This window comes from Ranitomeya imitator, chromosome 8 (genome assembly GCF_032444005.1).
Source record: "Ranitomeya imitator isolate aRanImi1 chromosome 8, aRanImi1.pri, whole genome shotgun sequence".
Taxonomy (NCBI): Eukaryota; Metazoa; Chordata; class Amphibia; order Anura; family Dendrobatidae; genus Ranitomeya; species Ranitomeya imitator.
Window position 1 is genome coordinate 80,922,855 of NC_091289.1, and position 22,018 is coordinate 80,944,872.

Below are 22,018 nucleotides of genomic sequence, written 5' to 3' on the forward strand. Positions count from 1 at the left end.
CTAAGAGGTTGAATTTCTCCATCAGCAAGCTGTTGGCTACAGAAATGCTGCCTTTCCGCATGGTGGCACAGAGGATTTTCGAGACCTTATGTCCGTCGCAGTGCCCCAGTACCAGATGCCCAGTTGCCACTACTTCTCAAAGAAAGCTGTGCCTGCGCTACACCAGCATGTCGCACACAACATCACCACTTCCTTGAGAAACTCTGTGTGTGACACGGTGAATTTCACCACAGACACTTGGACAAGTAGACATGGACAGGGGTGTTACATGTCGGTTACTGGGCACTGGGTAACTACGGCGACATCAGGAGAAGGGGCTGCTGTCCAAGTCTTGCCGTTGCCACGAGTTGCTCATCGATCCTCTGTATCTAGAAGTTCTTCCACTGCTTCTGCCTCCTCAACCTCCTCTCGGTCCTCCACCTGCACCCAAAGCCTGTCTGGTAATGCCACCCGCATTGTAACTGCGCAGAAGGAATCCTGCACACCTCTTCACTATGCTGTCACCAGCGCTCAACGGCATCAGGCAGTGTTTACATTGAAATGTCTGGGAAACGTGAGTCACACAGCAGAGGAGTTGTGGTCAGTAGGGTTGAGTGAAATGAATCGGACAAATTCAAAAATCGCCGACTTTCGGCAAAGTCGGGTTTCGTGAAACCCGACCCGATCCTAGTGTGGGATCGGACATGAGGTCGGCGATCAGCGCGCCAAAGTCACGTTTCGTATGAAGTTTTCAGCGCCATTTCTCATCCAATGAAGGAGAACGCAGACTGTGGGCAGCATGATGACATAGGTCTCGGTCCCCAACATCTTAGAGAAGGGCATTACAGTGATTCGCTTGCTTTCTGCGGTGTCACAGGGGCTATAAAGGGGTGTGCACGCCGACCGCCATCTTACTTCTGCCGATCTTAGCATAGGGAGAGGTTGCTGTAGCTGTGTCAGAAGAAGGGATATAGTTAGGGAGGGAAGATTAACCCCGAAACTGCTTGTGCTGTAGCAATTTCCACTGTCCAACACCACCTTTTCTTTGCAGGGACAGTGGAGTTTATATTTTTGTGCATCAGCACTATAGCTTATTAGGCTGCCTTATAAGGCTCCCTGATAGCTGCATTGCTGTTTGTATGCCGCTGTGCAAACCAACTGGTTTTTTTAAAAGCAAAAATCCTGTTGCTCCTTTCTGCACAGTTCTCTTGTTTATTTGTCCACACTTTTGTGTGCAGCAGTCCTTTTTATTGCTGCCATACTTGTCCTGAGATCATTGTAGGGAGATTGAAATTGTACTACAGCCCTTGTATTTTTTGATATATCTTCCAGCCACGTTCTGCCACTTACATTGTGTAGTGTAATACACTGGGCCTGAGTTTTGTTGCAGTCTCCCCCCCAAAAAAAGGGAGATTTAAATTGGCACTAAGTGGATCTACGTCACAGTTCTGTTAGTTTGTCGTACATCTTCCAGCCACGTTCTGCCACTTATATTGTGTACTGTAATACACTGGGCCTGAGTTTTGGTGCAGTCTGCCCACAAAAAAAGGGAGATTTAAATTGGCACTAAGTGCATCTACCTCACAGTTCTCTTAGTTTGTCGTACATCTTCCAGCCACGTTCTGCCACTTATATTGTGTAGTGTAATATACTGGGCCTGAGTTTTGTTGCAGTCTCCCCCCCAAAAAAGGGAGATTTAAATTGGCACTAAGTGGATCTACCTCACAGTTCTGTTAGTTTGTTGTGCATCTTCCAGCCACGTTCTGCCACTTACATTGTGTAGTGTAATACACTGGGCCTGAGTTTTGTTGCAGTCTCCCCCCCAAAAAAGGGAGATTTAAATTGGCACTAAGTTGATCTACATCACAGTTCTGTTAGTTTGTCGTACATCTTCCAGCCACGTTCTGCCACTTATATTGTGTACTGTAATACACTGGGCCTGAGTTTTGGTGCAGTTTCCCTGCAAAAAAAGGGAGATTTAAATTGACACTAAGTGGATCTACCTCACAGTTCTGTTAGTTTGTTGTACATCTTCCAGCCACGTTCTGCCACTTACATTGTGTAGTGTAATACACTGGGCCTGAGTTTTGGTGCAGTCTCCCCCCCAAAAAAGGGAAATTTAAATTGGCACTAAGTGGATCTACGTCACATTTCTGTTAGTTTGTCGTACATCTTCCAGCCACGTTCTTCCACTTACATTGTGTAGTGTAATACGCTACGCCTGAGTTTTGTTGCAGTCTCCCCCCCAAAAAAAGGAGATTTAAATTCTCCACAAGTATATATACACCTTCTACCTTGTTTCACAGTACCATGTAACGGTTGTTATTTTGGTTAGATTTTTCCAAAAATGAGGAAGTCTGGTGGAAGAGGCCGTGGGCGGTCGTTGCCAGCTGGTACTGATGGTGGTGGTGGTGGAACATCTGGTGGTAGTGGGAAAAGCAAAATAGCACCAAAGGCTCGAGGTGTTGAGCCAGCGTCATCGTCTGGCTACACAAGGCCTCGAAGGCTCCTTTATCTGGGAGTAGGAAAACTTTTAAAGCCGGAGCAACAGGATTGGTCTCGCCAGCTGCCTGTCATGGCTGCCGCGACCAATCAGCGACGGGCACAGTCTAATTAGTCCCTCCCTACTCCCCTGCAGTTAATGCCCGGCGCCCACTCGCTCCATACTCCCCTCCGGTCACTGCTCACAAAGGGTTAATGCCAGCGGTTACGGACCGCGTTATGCCACGGGTTACGCACTCCGTTACCGCTGCTATTAACCCTGTGTGTCCCCAACGTTTTACTATTGATGCTGCCTATGCAGCGTCAATAGTAAAAAAAATCTAATGCTAAAAATAATAATAATTAAAAAAAAAAACTGCTATACTCACGCTCCATAGTCCGACGATGCGCTCGCACCTTCCGCCAGCTTCCGATCCCAGAGATACATTGCGAAATTACCCAGAAGACTTAGCGGTCTCGCGACACCACTAAGTCTTCTGGGTAATTTCGCAATGCATCCTGGGAACGGAAGATGGCGGCAGCTGCGCGCCCATCGCCACAGAGCCGTTGGATCCCAGGGGGTGAGTATGTAACTGTTTTTTATTTTAATTCTTTTTTTTTTTAACAGGGATATGTGCCCACACTAAATACTGCGTGGGCTACATGGCTGCTATATACTGCGTGGGTAGTACTACAGTACAAACCAAAAGTTTGGACACACCTTCTCGTTTGAAGATTTTTCTGTATTTTCATTACTATGAAAATTGTAAATTCACACTGAAGGCATCAAAACTATGAATTAACACATGTGGAATTATATACTTAACAAAAAAGTGTGAAACAACTGAAATTATGTCTTATATTCTGGGTTCTTCAAAGTAGCCACCTTTTGCTTTGATGACTGCTTTGCACACTCTTGGCATTCTCTTGATGAGCTTCAAGAGGTAGTCACTGGAAATGGTTTTCACTTCACAGGTGTGCCCTCTCAGGTTTAATAAGTGGTAGTTCTTGCCTTATAAATGGTGTTGGGACCATCAGTTGTGTTGTGCAGAAGTCTGGTGGATACACAGCTGATAGTCCTACTGAATAGACTGTTAGAAATTGTATTATGGCAAGAAAAATGCAGGTAAGTAAAGAAAAACGAGTGGCCATCATTACTTTAAGAAATGAAGGTCAGTCAGACCGAAAAATTGGGAAAACTTTGAAAGAGTCCCCAAGTGCAGTTGCAAAAACCATCAAGCGCTACAAAGAATCTGGCTCACCTGTGGACCGCCCCAGGAAAGGAAGACAGAGAGTCACCTCTGCTTCTGAGGATACGTTTATCCGAGTCACCACCCTCAGAAATCGCACGTTAACAGCAGCTCAGATTAGAGACCAGGTCAATGCCACACAGAGTTCTAGCAGCAGACACATCTCTACAACAACTGTTAAGAGGAGACTTTGTGCAGCAGGCTTCATGGTAAAATAGCTGCTTGGAAACCACTGCTAAGGGCAGGCAACAAGCAGAAGAGGCTTGTTTGGGCTAAAGAACACAAGGAATGGACATTAGACCAGTGGAAATCTGTGCTGGTCTGATGAGTCCAAATTTGAGATCTTTGGTTCCAACCACCGTCTCTTTGTGCGACGCAGAAAAGGTGAACGGATGGACTCTACATGCCTGGTTCCCACCATGCAGCATGGAGGAGGAGGTGTGATGGTGTGGGGGGCTTTGCTGGTGACACTGTTGGGGATTTATTCAAAATTGAATGCATACTGAACCAGCATGGCTACCACAGCATCTTGCAGCGGCATGCTATTCCATCCGGTTTGCATTTAGTTGGATCATCATTTATTTTTCAACAGGACAATGACCCCAAACACACCTCCAGGCTGTGTAAGGGCTATTTGACCAAGAAGGAGAGTGATGGCGTGCAGTCAACAGACCTGAACCCAATCGAGATGATTTGGGGTGAGCTGGACCGCAGAGTGAAGGCAAAAGGGCCAATAAGTGCTAAGCATCTCTGGGAACTCCTTCAAGATTGTTGGAAGACCATTCCCGGTGACTACCTCTTGAAGCTCATCAAGAGAATGCCAAGAGTGTGCAAAGCAGTCATAAAAGCAAAAGGTGGCTACTTTGAAGAACCTAGAATATAAGACATAATTTCAGTTGTTTCACACTTTTTTGTTAAGTATATAATTCCACATTTGTTAATTCATAGTTTTGATGCATTCAGTGTGAATTTAAAATTTTCATAGTCATGAAAATACAGAAAAATCTTTAAATGAGAAGGTGTGTCCAAACTTTTGGTCTGTACTGTATATACTACATGGTTGCTACACTACGTTGACAGTACTATATACCACATGGCTGCTATATACTACGTTGGCAGTACTATATACTGCATGGCTGCTGTATACTACGTGGACAGTACTATATACTACATGGCTGCTATATACTATGTGGGCAGTACTATATACTACATGGCTGCTATATACTACATGGGCAATACTATATACTACATGGCTGCTATATACTATGTGGGCAGTACTATATACTACATGGCTGCTATATACTACATGGACAGTACTATATACTACATGGCTGCTATATACTACATGGACAGTACTGTATTCTACATGGCTGCTATATACTACGTGGGCAGTACTATATACTACATGGCTGCTATATACTACGTGGACAGTACTATATACTACATGGCTGCAATATACTATGTGGGCAGTACTATATACTACATGGCTGCTAAATACTACGTGGGCAGTACTATATACTACATGGCTGCTATATACTACGTGGGCAGTACTATATACTACATGGCTGCTATATACTACGTGGGCAGTACTATATACTACATGGCTGCTATATACTACATGGGCAGTGTTATATACCACATGGCTGCTGTATACTACGTGGCCTGTGTTAGATACTGCGTGGGCTGCGTTATATACAACGCATCGGGTATTCTACAATATGTATGTATGTATGTATATAGCAGCCACATACTATATAGCACAGGCCACGTACTATTTGTATGCTATATACTACTTGGTTCCTATATACTATGTGGCCTGTGCTATATAGTATGTGGCTGCTATATACATACATATTCTAGAATACCCGATGCGTTAGAATCGGGCCACCATCTAGTGGATACATATGTGGGATATATAATCCACTGTTCAAAATGACGGTTTACCGGGGTAACTAGGTCGATGGCCATTATAAGTGATCATTACAAGTGGCTCTAGACACACGCATGGGATAAGCAATCCACGGTACAAAGAGAGAGTATACCAGGATACATGTACAAACCACATAGGTGTATTTCACCATTTCCATATGGCTAATTGATGGTTACAGGTATTTCTATATACTAAATAGGTATTGGTTGTTACATTTACTACCTATACGGAAATTTGGCATGTTCATTGTATCTAGTATGGCTTCTGCCACTAGAATGAGTTACTAGCTAAACACACATGGTCAACAGAATAGTGACCAATTAGCATTGTCAGTGTTAAGGTACCGTCACACATAACGATTTTGTTAACGATATCGTTGCTTTTTGTGACGTAGCAATGATATCGTTAACGAAATCGTTATGCGTGACAGCGACCAACGATCAGGCCCCTGCTGGGAGATCATTGGTCGCTGGGAATGATCAGGACCTTTTTTTTGGTCGCTGATCACCCGCTGTCATCGCTGGATCGGCAAGTGTGACGCCGATCCAGTGATGTGTTCACTGGTAACCAGGGCAAATATCGGTTTACTAAGTGCAGGGCCGCGCTTAGTAACCTGATGTTTACCTGGTTACCATTGTAAAAGTAAAAAAAAAAAAAACAGTACATACTCACATTCCGGTGTCTGTCACGTCCCCTGGCGTCAGCTTCCCTGCACTGACTGTCAGCACCGGCCGGCTGTAAAGCAGAGCACAGCGGTGATGTCACCGCTGTGCTCTGCTTTACAGCCGGCTGGCGCTAACACAGTGCAGGGAAGCTGACGTCGGGGGACGTGACAGACACCGGAATGTAAGTATGTACTGGTTTTTTTTTTAACTTTTACAATGGTAACCAGGGTAAACATCGGGTTACTAAGCGTGGCCCTGCGCTTAGTAACCTGATGTTTACCCTGGTTACCCAGGTACTTCGGCATCGTTGGTCGCTGGAGAGCTGTCTGTGTGACAGCTCTCCAGCGACCACACAGCGACCTAAACAGCGATGCTGCAGCGATCGGCATCGTTGTCTATATCGCTGCAGCGTCGCTATATGTGACGGTACCTTTAGTGTTTTTTCTGTTTTCCTTTCCCTCCCCATTTCTGTGTTGGTTAGGGTTCACTAATTGCACAAGGGTTCTCTTCCCTTTTTTTCCCCTATTTTTTGTCTTATGTTATTGTAGTTGAATTAATTTTTACATTTATACCCATTAAAGGTTAAGTTTTATATTCACCCAATTGCTACTATTATACCTTCCCACTCTGCACCTTCCCAGCCTTCCCACACATCGAATCCCTCTGTCCCATCCGCGAGCGCTGGAGCATCCTGGCCGGTTCCATTGCATGTATCTGCTGGCGTTTCCTGTACCCCACCCCTCTGCTGCTGCCACCTTTAGTACACCTGTAGCATTGGGGCGCCATCGGCAGAGGTGTCAGGTACATAATTATGCGCCCGAGTTCTTACACCTGAACGCATACTTCCAGAACTGTCTGAAAGTTTTGTCCGAGCAAATGGCTGCAGGTTTTAATTTAGTAAATTAAAGTATACTCGAGATGCATACACTTCTGTTATCGATGCGTTCACAGACACCGAGCAACACTTTTTTCCAGTCAGTACTTGAGCAAATGGAGATGCTATCTACTTCTCAGCAGATGCAAGTAATGGAATCCTGCCAGTCGACACTAGCGCTCATTGCCTCAAAAGCAGAGACTCTAGCCACCCATGCTGCAACTGCCCCCCTTCCTCCACTGTACATCACTACAGCCACTACCATCCTCCTGACCCGTACCACCAACCTGCCTGTGCCCCATCCCACCAACCTCACCATCACCCACATCGTGCCCGTGCCCCACCAGCCACAACACTTCCAGCGTTCCCATGCCCCTTCCCACCAGCCACACTACCAGCCTCCTGCCCGTGCCCCTTCCCACCAATATGATGATCCTGACCCATACCACTTAGCATCTACTTCATCCATGCCTCCTCTCCCTGCCCATTACCACCAACCCTCTTCTCCACCCATCACTGCTTCTGCCTCCCAATCCTCCCAAAACATCACCTACACCCCTCCATCCTACCAAATTCCTAACCCCAATCCCACTTTCCTGTCCACCCGCTCAATTGCCTTCTCCACTCCTTCACCACTACCTATTGATCCTTCCCCACCACCAACACATTTCTCTCTCCACACTCCCACTGTCAAAGTGTCCCTATCTGACAGCCCCTCCAGCACTATCTCCACCCCAACTTATTCCAATCTATAGTTTTGTGTGCTGCAAAATAAAGTTTATTTTTGTGTTTCAAAATAAGTTTGTTTTTGTTATTTAAAAAAAAAAATTATAAAACTGTGTTGCTTACAGCTATTTCGTATTTATTCTTTATAAGGAATAGATAATGCTTTGATTAAACAAGGTTTATTGGTCAGAGGTAAAATACTTTGGATACAACCCAAACAGGTGCACAACTTGGGTAAAAGGTAAAACCAAACAGGTACACAACTTGGGTAAAAGGTAAAACCAAACAGGTACACAACTTGGGTAAAATGTAAAACCAAACAGGTACACAACTTGGGTAAAAGGTAAAACCAAACAGGTACACAACTTGGGTAAAAGGTAAAACCAAACAGGTACACAACTTGGGTAAAAGGTAAAATACTTGTTACAAGGAAAAAGACAAATTGTTCAAACTCTCTCATCCTGCCAGTCTATTCTTCCTTCGGGTGAAATAAAATATTCTGCAAATTGATCCCAAATTCTGGAAACAGTGGCAGAACTTCTATACGTTTGGTTGCTATAATCAGCCAAGGTGGTTTGTTCAGAGTGGTCCTCAATGGAAATCTATTCCTTGGATAGCACATAATTGTTTATGTGCTATGTGCTATGTGCTGTGTTATGTTTATGTGTATGCTTTCACTACCTCATCCACAGTGTCTGTCTTCAAGTTAATAGATATCAGGAGAACTCTCCATTTGGCGGTTAAGATCCCAAAAGCACACTCCACCATTCTCCGTGCACGTGTGAGTCGGTAGTTGAAAATTCTTTTAGTATTGTTTAAACCACGGCTGGAGTAGGGTTTCAAAAGATGTTCTGAAAGCTGAAAGGCTTCATCCCCAACACAAACAAAAGGCATTGGTGGCTCAGAGGTTTGAGGCAGTGGTCTTGGGGGGAGAATTAAAAGGTTTGTCCATACAAATGCCACCCCATAGAAGACAGTTTGAAAACTTGTGAATCATTGAGCGGCCATATGCCCCAATATCCACTGCTACAAATTTGTAATACGCATCGGCGACGGCCATCAGCACAATGGAAAAGTACTTTTTATAGTTGAAATACTCGGATCCAGAACCAGCCGGTTTCACGATACAGATATGTTTCCCATCCACCGCGCCCAAGCAATTGGGAAACTGACACACTTCCTGGAATCTGTCTGCTACTTCCAACCATGTCTGCATTGTGGGATGTGGAATGAATTCATTGTGCAGAGTCCCACAGTGCACGGCAAGTGTGCCTCACTATTCCAGATATGGTCGAAATTCCCAGTCTGAACTGGAAATGTAGTGAAGACAGGGATTCTCCAGTAGCTAGGAATCTGTGAACAAAAGCAAGGCAGAAATCACTGCAAAATCAAAATATCAATCAATGAAAGTGCCCTACAAGAGTACATCCAAAAAGAATGCTTACCGAAGAGTGACCATCAGACGCTCAGCTGGTGTAATGGAGAATCTGCAATATGTATCACTCCTTCTTATTAGATGTTCAATCCGCTCCACCAATACATCAAAGTTCTCCGCTTTCATCCGCACATAGCTGAAAAACTTCTCTGGGTCTCCTCATAGCTCCATGTATAAAGTAGAAAAGACTCCCCACGTCATTCTCTGTGCCGTGATGGGTTGGATCCACAAACGGCGTCAGCACAGACGCATGATGCGCTGTCTCACTCGCTCCTTCTCAAGAACAATTGTTTTCAATCGATTCGCCTCCACGATGAAATCCACGTTGCTCTGCAGAATCTTCGCAATAATGCCGTCCATCTTGCTCTGTATCTTGCTCCTCTCAAACCTGTCACTGATGGCCTGTAGGAACACTGTATATATAGTTTTCAGGGGGCCAATCACATTTTTAGCCTGTCAGGGGGTGTTTTTAAAAACCGGATCCGTAAAAAAACGGACGAAATGGATGGCAACCGGATGAGACGGATCCGGTTCTCTGCCGGATCCGATATCTGGATCCGGCAGAAAACCGGATCCGTCTCATCCGGTTTTCACAAAATAAGTCGGATCCGGTGCTGCGGCGCGACACCGGAACCGGCATGCGGTGAAAAATCTGATGTGTGAAAGTAGCCTAAGAAGTCGCAGACAATTGCCTAGCTTACCAATAAGAAGCAGGCCTACAAGTAGTACACACACTAGTGGGTCCACACCGGTAACAGCAGACATGTTAGACAAGGAACTGTGTAGGTCTACTTGTAGTACCAGGGGTCAAATCCCAGCCCGGTACAGGGACTAAAACAATGCCAATAATTGCTGTTACCTGTTTGAAATGTTTTGCATATACTTGTTGCAGGTTTTAAAATGGACAATAGGGTAATGGACAGTGAATTACCCAAAAACTGTCTTTGTACATAGTTGGCACCCTCAAGGTGCACCCTGGTTCTACCCACTTTGCTGGCGTGGGTAGGGCCTTGTTTGTGCACAGACCTAAAGCAAAACTGTCTGGCGTGGTGAACCCTGGGTTTGGATACGCCTTGTAGCCTGCAGAAGGCCTACGTTAGGGGTTTATGATTAGTCCCTCACATCAGTACTTTTATTTATAAACAAGGACACCCTGGTATAAGACCAAATGTACATTTATGAACTTGTTTTGCAATGTTCTAAGCAAAAAGTGCCTCCCATAAGGGTAGAAAAAGTTTATAATTGTTCAAATGTGTTTTTTAAAAAATGTTTGCATTGTTTGACCTGTTGTTTATGCTCTCTTTCCCAGTCCGGGAGTACTAGATTTAACGGGGGGGAATGTGGCACCCCAGGAGTTCGGGTACCACAGTAGTGCTGCCTTCCTCTTGGGGAGGGTAGTGCTATGCCTGGAAACAAGAGAGATCCCTTTGGCAGGTAAATCTCACACACAACACATTCTGACTCCAGGCCAGCAGGGGGAGCTCAAAACCTGGTTTTAGGGGAATATCCCTATATCCATCCTGGACTGGAGGAGGAGTCAGTTCAGTCTGGAGTAGACAGCAACGAGTGAGGAGCAGAGGAGAGATTGAGGGCTCAAGGAGGCTGGAAGTGGGCCTCCTGTGAGCCAGAGTGCAGAGACCGGGCACCGGGAGCCCGAGGTTATGGATAACTGTAAGGTCCATGACAGACCTGCAGGGCATAGGACTAAACGTAAACTGCCCGTACAACACCTGTAGTACAGCAGCATTCTGGAGCCTGGAGTCACCATGCAGAGACCCCAGAAGGAATGGCTCAAGCTGCCTTCCATACAGGTACTGTCCCAGGACAAGAGAGAACTAGGACCTTGTTAGGACACTTCAGGAAGCAAGGAACTAATAGTGAGCGCAAAGTGGAAGGCTCCTAACCTGACCTGCCAAGGGAATTTCCACTTGTTTTCAAGCTGCCTGGACTGCTTTTGTACCTGTGGCCACACACCTTGGGAGCCCTGGGGACCCCACTTCACCTGTGGGAAGCGTTACCATCTTGCTGCAACATCACCCCAGAGGACCCTTTTAAGCAGCGTCAGTCCCTATTGACTGAGAACCACAGGTGGCGTCACAAACAATAGACTTTATCCACAATTCCCGTTAGAACACCTTTCCCCTTTTATTGGGCGCCCAGAGCCATGGACCGGGTCGCAGCCACCGTGACATCCCCTTTAAGACCGGACCCGGTGCCGAGTACCCCACTGCCATGGCAGGCAACTCACCGTATAAATAAATGATAATAATGTGAGGGGTGCCTGTGGGTGGGACTAGTGATGCACTTCCAGTGCGATCATGTTAAATGCTGCTGTCAGAGATTGACAGCGGCATTTAATAGGCTAACAACCGTGAGTGGATTGCGATACTGAAATCTGATGACATTTGCTGGAAAAGATGTGGGCTCAGTGCCGGAGCTCACATCAATAGGAAAGACCTGACATGTGTCGTACATGTACGGCACATGTCGTGAAGGGGTTGCAGAGCCAGCTCCATTTTAGTGACTGGCCTGCACTGCAACTGGACTTGTTACAATAAAACATGCAGAATTTGCCACACTATTACTATACTATGTGAATGCACCATAAAAATTGTGCCAGTATCCCCTTCACTACTTCAGCCGTCTTGGTGATTCTTGTACAGTAAAAAAACAGTACTGGTGAGATCCGTGGTCTGTGTCTGTGTGTATGTATGTGATATCCGTGTGCTGTCCGTGTTTGCTGTCCATGTGTCAGTGTGTCTGAGTGACACATACCGATGACTGGGAAAAGCAGTTCACTTCATTTTGATCCCTGGGCTGGCTGCTGAAGGCAGGTCTTATTATCATTTTCACCTGGTCGCAATGAGATCAGTGCGACCTGGAGACAATAATGGGAGCTGTCATCAGTGTGACACATACCAGCATCTGGGAAGAAGTGGTACAGTTCGCACTGCTCCCAGGCGGCGGCAGGCTGCTGAAGACAGCTCTCATCATTGTCTCTTGATCATGCTAAGATCAGCGAGACCAGGAGACAATGATGGGAGTTTTATTCAGTAGAAGCTGTATCCCTCCTGTGTAAAATAAATAATTATATTAAAAAAATTGTGTGGGCTCCAGCACAATTTTCATAACTAGCAGAGGGAAAGCCCACGGCTGGGGTCTGATGCTAATAATCTGGGATAAGGGACAATACCCATAAGGTTCCCAGGCTATTAATAACAGCTCACAGCTGCTTGCTTAGAATTTCCTGGTGAATTTACATCAGCCTAGTATTGTTAGGTGACATCAAGCCCAGGGGTTAGTAATGGAAAGGCGTCTATAAGACTTTTCCCCCATTAGTATCCCCATAGTCATATTGCAAATAAAAAACACCCAGAATTAAGTCCTTTACTAGAAACAAAAATCCACACCCTGTTTTACAGATTTATTTAAAAACTAGATGGTGGCCCGATTATAACGCATCGGGTATTCTAGAATATGCATGTCCACGTAGTATATTGCCCAACCACGTGGTATATTGCCCAGCTACATAGTATATTGCCCAGTCACGTAGTATATAGTATATTGCCCTGTCACGTAGTATATTGCCCAGTGACGTAGTATATTGCCCAGCTACGTAGTATATTGCCCAGCCACATAGTATATTGCCCAGCCACGTAGTATATTGCCCAGTCACGTAGTATATTGCCCAGTCACGTAGTATATTGCCCAGTCACGTAGTATATTGCCAGGTGACGTAGTATATTACCCAGCCACATAGTATATTGCATAGTGACGTAGTATACAGCACAGAGCCACGTAGTATATTGCCCAGTCACGTAGTATATTGGCCAGTCACGTAGTATATTGCCCAGCTACGTAGTATATTGCCCAGCGACATATGTAACAGGATAAAAAATAAAAAATAAACATATACTCACCTTCCGAGGGCCCTTTGCAGTCCTGTCGCCTGTGTGCGGTGCACGCGGCAGCTTCCGGTCCCAGGGTTGGTATGAGCGCAGGACCTGTGATGACGTCGTGGTCACATGACCATGACATCATGGCAGGTCCTTCTCGCATAGCATCCTTAGCACCGGAACCTGCCGCTTGCACTGCCGAGGACAGGACGCGACGTCGGAGGGTAAGAATAACCTTTTTTTTAATTATTATTCTTATTTGTAACATTAGATCTTTTTACTATTGATGCTGCATGCGCAGCATCAATAGTAAAAAGTTGGTCACACAGGGTTAATAGCTGCGTAACCGGAGTGCGTTACACCGCGCTCAAGTAGCACTGGCATTAACCCTGTGTGAGGGCTGACTGGATGACTGGAGGGGAGTATAGAGCGGACACTGACTGCGGGGAAGAAAGAGCGGCCATATTGCCGCCAGACTGTGGCCGTCGCTGATTGGTCGTGGCAATGGTCATGGGCGTCTTTTTTTCCAATGGGAAGAGGGTCATTTGACACATCAAACTTATTGAGAATTTCACAAGAAAAACAATGGTGTGCTTGGGTTTAATGTAACTTTATTCTTTCATGAGTTATTTACAAGTTTCTCTTTGTTTACAGCCATTGTCATGTCGCAGAGGTTAACACGTGAGGAGCGAATAGAAATTGTGTTCATGTCTGGTGAACACATTACCTGGGTCATTGCAGCAGATTTCAATGCAAGACACCCTATGCAAGAAAACTGTCACCATTCCCATGTTATTTAGGTGTACCCATCTAAATGGCCCACCCAAAAAAGTTTTCCTCATCACTGAACATAATGTTCCGTGTAAACTGAGGGTCCTGTCCCAATTTTTGTTTTGCCCATTCTTCAAATTCAGTGCTCCGATCTGGCTCATCCTCGTAGAGATGCTGCAGCAGCAGCTGGATTTTGTAAGGGTGCCATTTGTAAGTAGCTAATATCTGCCCAAGGGATGTTCGACTGATGCCAGATCGGCATGCTGTCTTTGCACATGTATCCTTTTGCCTAGATGTCATATAGGTGTGAATAGCACGGGTAATAATATCTAAATTCTATTTGATAAAAATCATACAATGTTCTTTTCTGGATTTTTTTAAAGATTCTGTCTCTCACAGTTGAAGTGTACCTATGATAAAAAAAAATACAGACCTCTCTGTCACGATATGGTATGAAATATCATAAGTAGTTCTCTTGCTAGCCTGCGTGGGCTAAGCCCCCCTTCTTGGAGTAACAGTTTGTAGCTGCCAATTCCTGGCTTTCCTTCTCAGAGAGTGTGGGGGAGTTTTATTGCCGAATGGAATTTACGACTGGCATTTCCTGTGTAAGCTCTTGTTCAGCTCTACGTGAAGTAGAAACTTCAAGGATCCATGAAAGATTCTTTGTTTAGTTTTTGTTAGATATTAGGCAAACGATTTAAGCTAGAAATACGAAAATATATATTCTTAGTCTCACTCGGTGTATCTACACATCCCATGAAACTCGGACTTCTAACTCCATCTGGTAAAGAAGTAGGGATTTCTCTGTAAATATGTATCCCAGTTAGGACATATTTGATCTCATTAGAATGCTCACGTTAATCCGAGATGAATGATAGGTTGAGTCTGACTCTGTCATGTTTTGTAGCAAAGTTATAGCAAGTAGATAAATTTAAGATTGAAGTACTCAGAATGTGGAGAGAGGAGGGTCTGGATAAGCCAGCCTTTCTGTGATGTCACAGCCTTGAAAGTATAACTGGCTGCCCACATCCCCAGCTGAGGGTCTGCTAGATTTCTTCCTGACTTCTTGTCTTCTCCTGAAGCCAGCAGCATCCCATGGACTGGGATATATGGAAACTGCCCTAGCCTGATTGCCTGCAATGCTTTTAACATGTGAGTGTTATCTTTTCTCTTTTATTCCCTTTATGTTATAATTACCCATGTACATATTTGCAATTGTCTCATTTGTAACTTCTTTATAAAATATTTTTGATAAAGCACTGCCTGATTAATTTCAATGGGATATACTATTATATATTAGTCCGTTCTCCTGTTCTAAACTTACCCTGTCTTCTGAAGGGAAATACGCTACTGGTACTGTTGTGTTGGGTTAGCTTCGGACCCGTTTAATCGAAGCTGGTGGCAGCGATATGTGTGCCGACTGTTGAGGGATGCTGTAGTGACTGCGGCGTTAATAATTATTGTTCCTGCCTGAGTGGGAGTAGTTATCGCGTCGCTGCAGCGTGCCCAATAGCCAGTACATAGCAGGCAGTCTGTCTGGCGACTAATTACCCAGGGTGCAGTACCTAATCTGACCTGAGAGTAAGTGGGGCGCCAGAGAGCTGCAAGTGTTAAGTGGAACTGTAAGCGGGATATACATAAATCCCTGCAGTTCGTGGTATATAGAAAAGCAGTGGGATACCTAGAATAAGCCCCTGCTGTAAACTAAGAGGTCAATAGCCTTGTGGGTGTTTTTTTCATCACATCGTGGAGTGGAGGGATAACTAAGATAAGCCCCCCTGCACATGTGATAGCCGTCTGTTGGCCTAAAGTCACCTCAATCCGTGACGTAGGGGTGACGGTCAGGGTGGGAATCCTGACCAATTGGTGACAGCGGTCAGGGGAATCGTGACACTCTCCATTTTTTGTAAGTAGGAAAACTTGCAAAATTGCCAAAGTATCAAATACTTATTTTTCCCTCTTTATATACATCTGAAGTAGTCACAAATCTACCTCCCAACATTCTCATTTATTACATCATTTTATTGGCCACACAGACCAAGGAGTTTAGAACTCCCTTGTCACTGTCTCTGACTGCACTGATCCCACTTTGCTTACCGCTGTACAGTCAATCTTCCTATGTATCTCTCACTGTCTCTGACTGTATATGTACTATATAGTGGTGTGAAAAATTGTTTGCCCCCTTCCCAATTTCCTTTTCATTTGTCACACTTAAATGTTTCAGTACATCAAACAAGTTTAAATATTAGACAAAGATAACACAAGTAAGCTTATTATTAAGGGGAAAAGTGTCACGGTTCCACTCCTCAGGGTGTCTGGGATGCAGTTACAGACAGCTCGGCCGTCCAATCTGGTATAGGGGTGTGCTGAAGCTGTCAGTACTGTCATTGGCAGCTTAGCAATCCAATCTGGTACAGGGGCGTGCTGAGCTGTCAGTGTGTTAATTGACAACTCGACTATCCAATCTGAGACTAAGGAGTCGGCTGTCTCATGTGTTCATTATTCCACTTAGTGGCCATGCTTCTTAACTGAGCTGAGTTTCCCAGAACACTGCCAGATGTACATTGATCATGTGAGGTTTGTGCTGTGCTCTCTGTGCCTTGAGTTCTATATGTTTGATCTGTTGCCTGACCTTGGACTTTGTTCTGACTACCCGCCTATTTAACCCCTTCAGCTCTGATCCGTTATGCCAGTACGCTGACTTCGGAGCGTTACCTGACTACGCTTTTGTTTCTTCCTTCTGTTTATGATGTACTCTTCTGGCTTCTGACCTTGGACTTTTTGACCACTCTTACTCACAGCTTGGCTGTGAGAAGTGACTAGCATCACAAAAAGAAATCCAAACGTCCAGGGCACTGTGTGAGAAAGTAATTGTCCACCCTACTTAAAACAAATTAACTGTCGTTTAACACATCTTTGGGAAGCTGAGTTCAAATTCCCTAGTCACACCAAGACCTAATTACTGCAACACCTGTTCTCAATCAAGAAATCACTTAAATAGGACCTGCCTGACAAATTGAAGTACACCAAAAGACCTCAAAAGCTAGACATCATGATTAGTGTTGAGCGATACCTTCCGATATTTGAAAGTATCTGTATCGGATGGTATCGGCCGATACCGGCAAAATATCGGATCTCGCCGATACCGATACCAGATACCAATACAAGTCAATGGGACACAAATATCGGAAGGTATTCCTCGATGGTTCCAAGGGTCTGGAGGAGAGGAAACTCTCCTTCAGGCCCTGGGATCCATATTAATGTAAAAAATAAAGAATAAAAATAAAAAATATGGCTATACTCACCCCTCCGAAGAACCCTGGCTGTCACCGCTGCAAGTGTCCGCCTCCATCCTTAAGAATGCTGTGAGTGAAGGACCTTCGATGACGTCGCGGTCAGGTGAGCGGTCACCTGACCGCGATGTCATCAAAGGTCCTTCACTCACTACATTCTCAGGAACGGAGGCAGACGCTCGCAGCGGTGACAGCCAGGGTTCTTCGGAGGGGTGAGTATAGCCATATTTTTTATTTTTATTCTTTATTGTTTACATGAATATGGATCCCAGGGCCTGAAGGAGAGTTTCCTCTCCTCCAGACCCTTGGAACCATAGCACCGCACACTCCGATACCGATATCCGATAACACAAAAATATCGGATCTCAGTATCGGAATTCCGATACAGCAAGTATCGGCCGATACCCGATACTTGCAGTATCAGAATGCTGAACACTAATCATGATGTGATCCAAAGAAATTCTGGAAAAAATGAGAAAATAATTGAGATCTATCAGTCTGGAAAAGGTTATAAAGCCATTTCTAAAGCTTTTGGACTCCAGTGAACCACAATGAGAGCCATTATCTACAAATGGCAAAAACATGGAACAGTGGTAAACCTTCCCAGAAGTGGGCAGCCAACTAAAAATATCCTAAGAGCACAGTGATGACTCCTCCAAGAGGTCACAGAAGACCCCACAACAACATTGAAAGAAAGGCAGGACTCACTTGCCTTTGTTACGTTCAGTGTTCATAACTCCACCATAAGAAAGACACTGGGCAAAAATAGCATGCATGGCAGAGTTCTTAGACAAAAACGACTGCTGAGCAATAAAAAGAAAGGCATGTCTCTGTTTTGTAAGAAAACATTTTGATGATTTCCAAGACTTTTGGGAGAATACTCTGTAGACTGTTGAGATGAAAGTTGAACTTTTTGGAAGTGTATAGTATGTCCCATTACATCTGGCATAGAAGTAACACAACATTTCAGAAAAGGAACATTATACCAATAGTAAAATATGGTGTTGGTTGTGTGATAGCCTGGGGGCTGTTTTGCTGCTTCAGAACCAGAAAGACTTGCTGAGGTCAATGGAATCATGTATTTTGTTGTCTACCAAAAAAAATGGCATCCAGGCAACCCCCACATGTACTTATGCTGGCTAACAGATGTAAATCATTCAGCTGCGGCAATAAAAACTAAAACTCCGAGCACTAAAAAATACTCGGAGGACACCCGAGAATGCTTGGGAAATCTCGAGTAACGAGCTCATCACTAGTGCTAACTCAATTTTATATAGCAGTAATACAGTTTACATTTCATATTTCCACTGTATGTATATATCTTGCAGCACACACACAATATGCCACTGCAATATTTGGTATTGTGACTGTAATGGCATTATGGTACACAATGTATACACTGACATATTGTTAATGTAAACTAAATGTGATATAAACTTGAGCTAAGAAGAGAAGGGGGAGGGGCAGGTATGAGAGTTCATTGTCATGTAACATCACAGTCAAAAGATCTGCTGCCTATGTAAATATGACTTGCAATTTCATGCTAAACATAGTAATAGATGAGGCTGTTTTCTTTGTTTTGTATCCTACATTATAATATTAGTAGCACACTATTTCATAATCCATGTTTCTATAGTAATATTACAAAAAAACACGCCAATTATCTTGAAAACTAAATGTAATTGGCCTTGTGTACTGTGTATACACTGCTTGACATCAATTGCAGTTTTGCAGCAATACAAATGAATTAGAGACCTTTTTAAAATGATATTGTACTTACCTTAATTTGACATCTTTAAATAGGAGCAGAATGTAAATTTCTTTGCAATGAATGGTCCCTTTGTTCCATTTGTAGAGCAGCAGAAACACTGTGTAATTGAGATATTGGCACAGTAACTGGTCTATCCCTCTGGTTTGCCAAGATACCTGGACTTTCTTTTCGGCCTTGCCTTTGAGGTCTTGCACTACGGGTTCTTCTAAGACTGCTGGAAAGTCGACCAGAAAGAGCCCTGACAAGCCCCAGTACTCCAGTATTCTTCTTGAGCCCAACATCATCAGCCAATTCCTCTGGGGGAACTTCAATGTTTCCAGTGTACCAAAACACCCACCAGATGAGACTCAGAAATATCACGATAGATCCGGCATAAATTAGGAAATCATAGAAAAAGACATTGACAAATACACCAATGAGGAGTACAGCCAAACCAAAGACATCGAAGGCCACTGCCAGCCAAAAACAACAAGTGCAACGACCAAGCCCTGCTCGACTAAGGGCCATGGTGGAAGGAAAATGGCAGAAATATCTTGATCCCGGATATTACAGAAGTTTGATCAAAGTTCACGTTTGAAACACACCTTCCAACTAAATGTCCAGGTGCATTGTACCTGCTCACTGTCGAATAGCCTAATGATTTCATTTTGATGTGAGGTAGGCAGTAGTAAATGATTAACAGGGGGGCGGTAACTGAGCTGTTCCCATTTGATAAGACTGTAGTTCTTTTGTGAACTCAAACTGATTTCACAAGCTGCTATATGTGTGGTGCTTAGGAGCTGAGAAGAGGTTGGAGCCACAAGGGGTTTGGTTTAGTAGATATTATCCTCTATGCCACCTGTTATATATTCTCCTGGGATTGTCAGTCTCTTCATGTTCTGAGTCTTGTATGACTGGTTTATTTTCTTATGTTGCCTGGAAGATAAAGTAGTGCTCTGTAAAATACCTGTGAATAATATCTTCCAGCACTCTTCTTCCTGTCTTCTAGAGTCTTCTGTGATGAAATATTGATCAGTCCCTTGTACTTCCCATTCCTAAGAACAAAACAACCTTGTGATTTTTCAACGCCTAGCTCTATACCTGTTCCACATCGACAGGTAAAGTACTGTTCCTATAAACAAACAACACAGGATTAGACAGGTTACCTGGGAACTATGGACACGGCACTAAAACACCTCAGAGGTTGAAACTGTAGAGATCTTATAGCTGGAGAACTTGTCAAGGAATAGGAAGTTTATGGATGTGTTAATAACAATAGAACTCAAATTACACATTGTATGAAAATGAGGTCCTCACTGCAAAGGAAAGTTTACATTTATAACAGACATCACTAAGTAAATTGTGTGAACGACAAATTTTCAAGAGTAGTCATTTTTGTAATATTTGATTCAACAGTATATTTCTCTTCTTTACTTTTAATGTTTTAATTGAGTTATTGTGAAAATGTCAACAAACATAATGGTATAAGTATTGACAAGTTAAAACAAGTTGAAAAAAAACAGAAACAATTTCAGCTTATTGTAAAAATATTAGTACAACTTTATTTGATAATTAAAAATCCTTTCCATAGATACAATTTAGAGATAAAGGAAGCACAAAGGTAACACATTTTGAATGCAACCCTGTCTTCTTTTTCAAAGCCTGATAGGAAAATATTCTCATCAGTCCTAAATACTACCATGGATGAATCCATGATATGTCAATCAAATGTGAGAAGAAAAGCAATCATCAGGAAAAAGTATGAATGACAAGAATAATAAGAAATTTTACATATATATATATATATATATATATATATATATATATATATATATATATATATATATACTTCACAAAAACAGGCAGCACTCCATATTCTTTGAGATAATGTGCAGGAATATATTTAACCCACATCTCCGTGCGACATTTCGGCTCTAAATGAGCCTTTCTCAAGCAGTGAGTATTGCTTCATACAACATATATATAGAGACTCATCCCCATCATCCCCCAATCACAGCCAATTAGTTAACTTCTTATATATTATAAATTATTACAGTTTGTAAAAAAGTGCTTCAGTGCTATAAGTGTACAAATATCATAAAATAAATCATTTCTTTCAGATAATAACTGTCATTCATTTGCGTTTACCTCTGGAGGGACATAGCGTTTATGGAGGATCCAGCATGTTACCGGCGTTCTGAGCTACCTACTGCACATGTCTCAGCGTTTCTGCTTGCATCATAGTCACATGTCGGGTTGAGGGCCAATCAAAAATCAGAATACCGCATCTAGAATCCGGCGCATGTACAATAGCGCTTGTAATCGCCATTTTGATTGTGGCATCCTATCAGGGCATTTTTAACGCCATGTTGGTTGTGGAATCTGGAATCAGGCGCATGGGCAGTAGCGCCTGTAATCGCCATTATAGTAGTGGCATCCTATCAGGGCATTTTCTAAAAACGCCATTCTGGTTGTGGCATGTCTTTTAAGGTGCTAACAAAGGCGATCCATACTTCTGCCTCTTGTTACACACAGCGCCTGTAACACAGTTTCATTAATGAACAACATGGTATGACTTAACTTACACCACATTAAAGTTAACTAGGCAGAATGCCCTTCCTCGTGATATGGACATATAATGCTGTGCCTAATCCCGCCTTAACAAACCAGATATGGCCTTTATTCAGACCCTCATCTTGCAGTCAAACAGTGTCTAGAGGGTGCGCCCAACCTTTCCAGGCAAGGTGCCTCCGCTCATGACCCTTGCATAGCAGTAGCTCATTTGTCCCGGCTAATGTGAACAAATACATGGCTTCTATTAGAAAAGTCAACCAATGTGTAGATTACAAATAGCCCTTTCTAGCCACCATACGGAAAGTTCCTGGCAAATAAATAGTAATTTGTCCACCAAACCACTCCCGAAAATCATGAGGAATACTAAAAAAAATTTTGTTTTTAACCCCTTTAC

The 22,018-nt window shown here is 43.6% G+C and overlaps 1 long non-coding RNA gene across 1 annotated transcript in view; it reads right to left on the bottom strand.

Moving 5' to 3' along the window:
• The window catches only part of LOC138647837 (uncharacterized), a 124,444-nt gene extending 104,282 nt beyond the window's left edge, over window positions 1–20,162 (bottom strand). The window contains exon 1 of the long non-coding RNA XR_011315052.1: window positions 19,081–20,162. This is a non-coding gene — a long non-coding RNA (uncharacterized lncRNA). The remainder of the gene's footprint in view (window positions 1–19,080) is intronic.
• Between the last annotated feature and the right edge of the window lie 1,856 nt (window positions 20,163–22,018).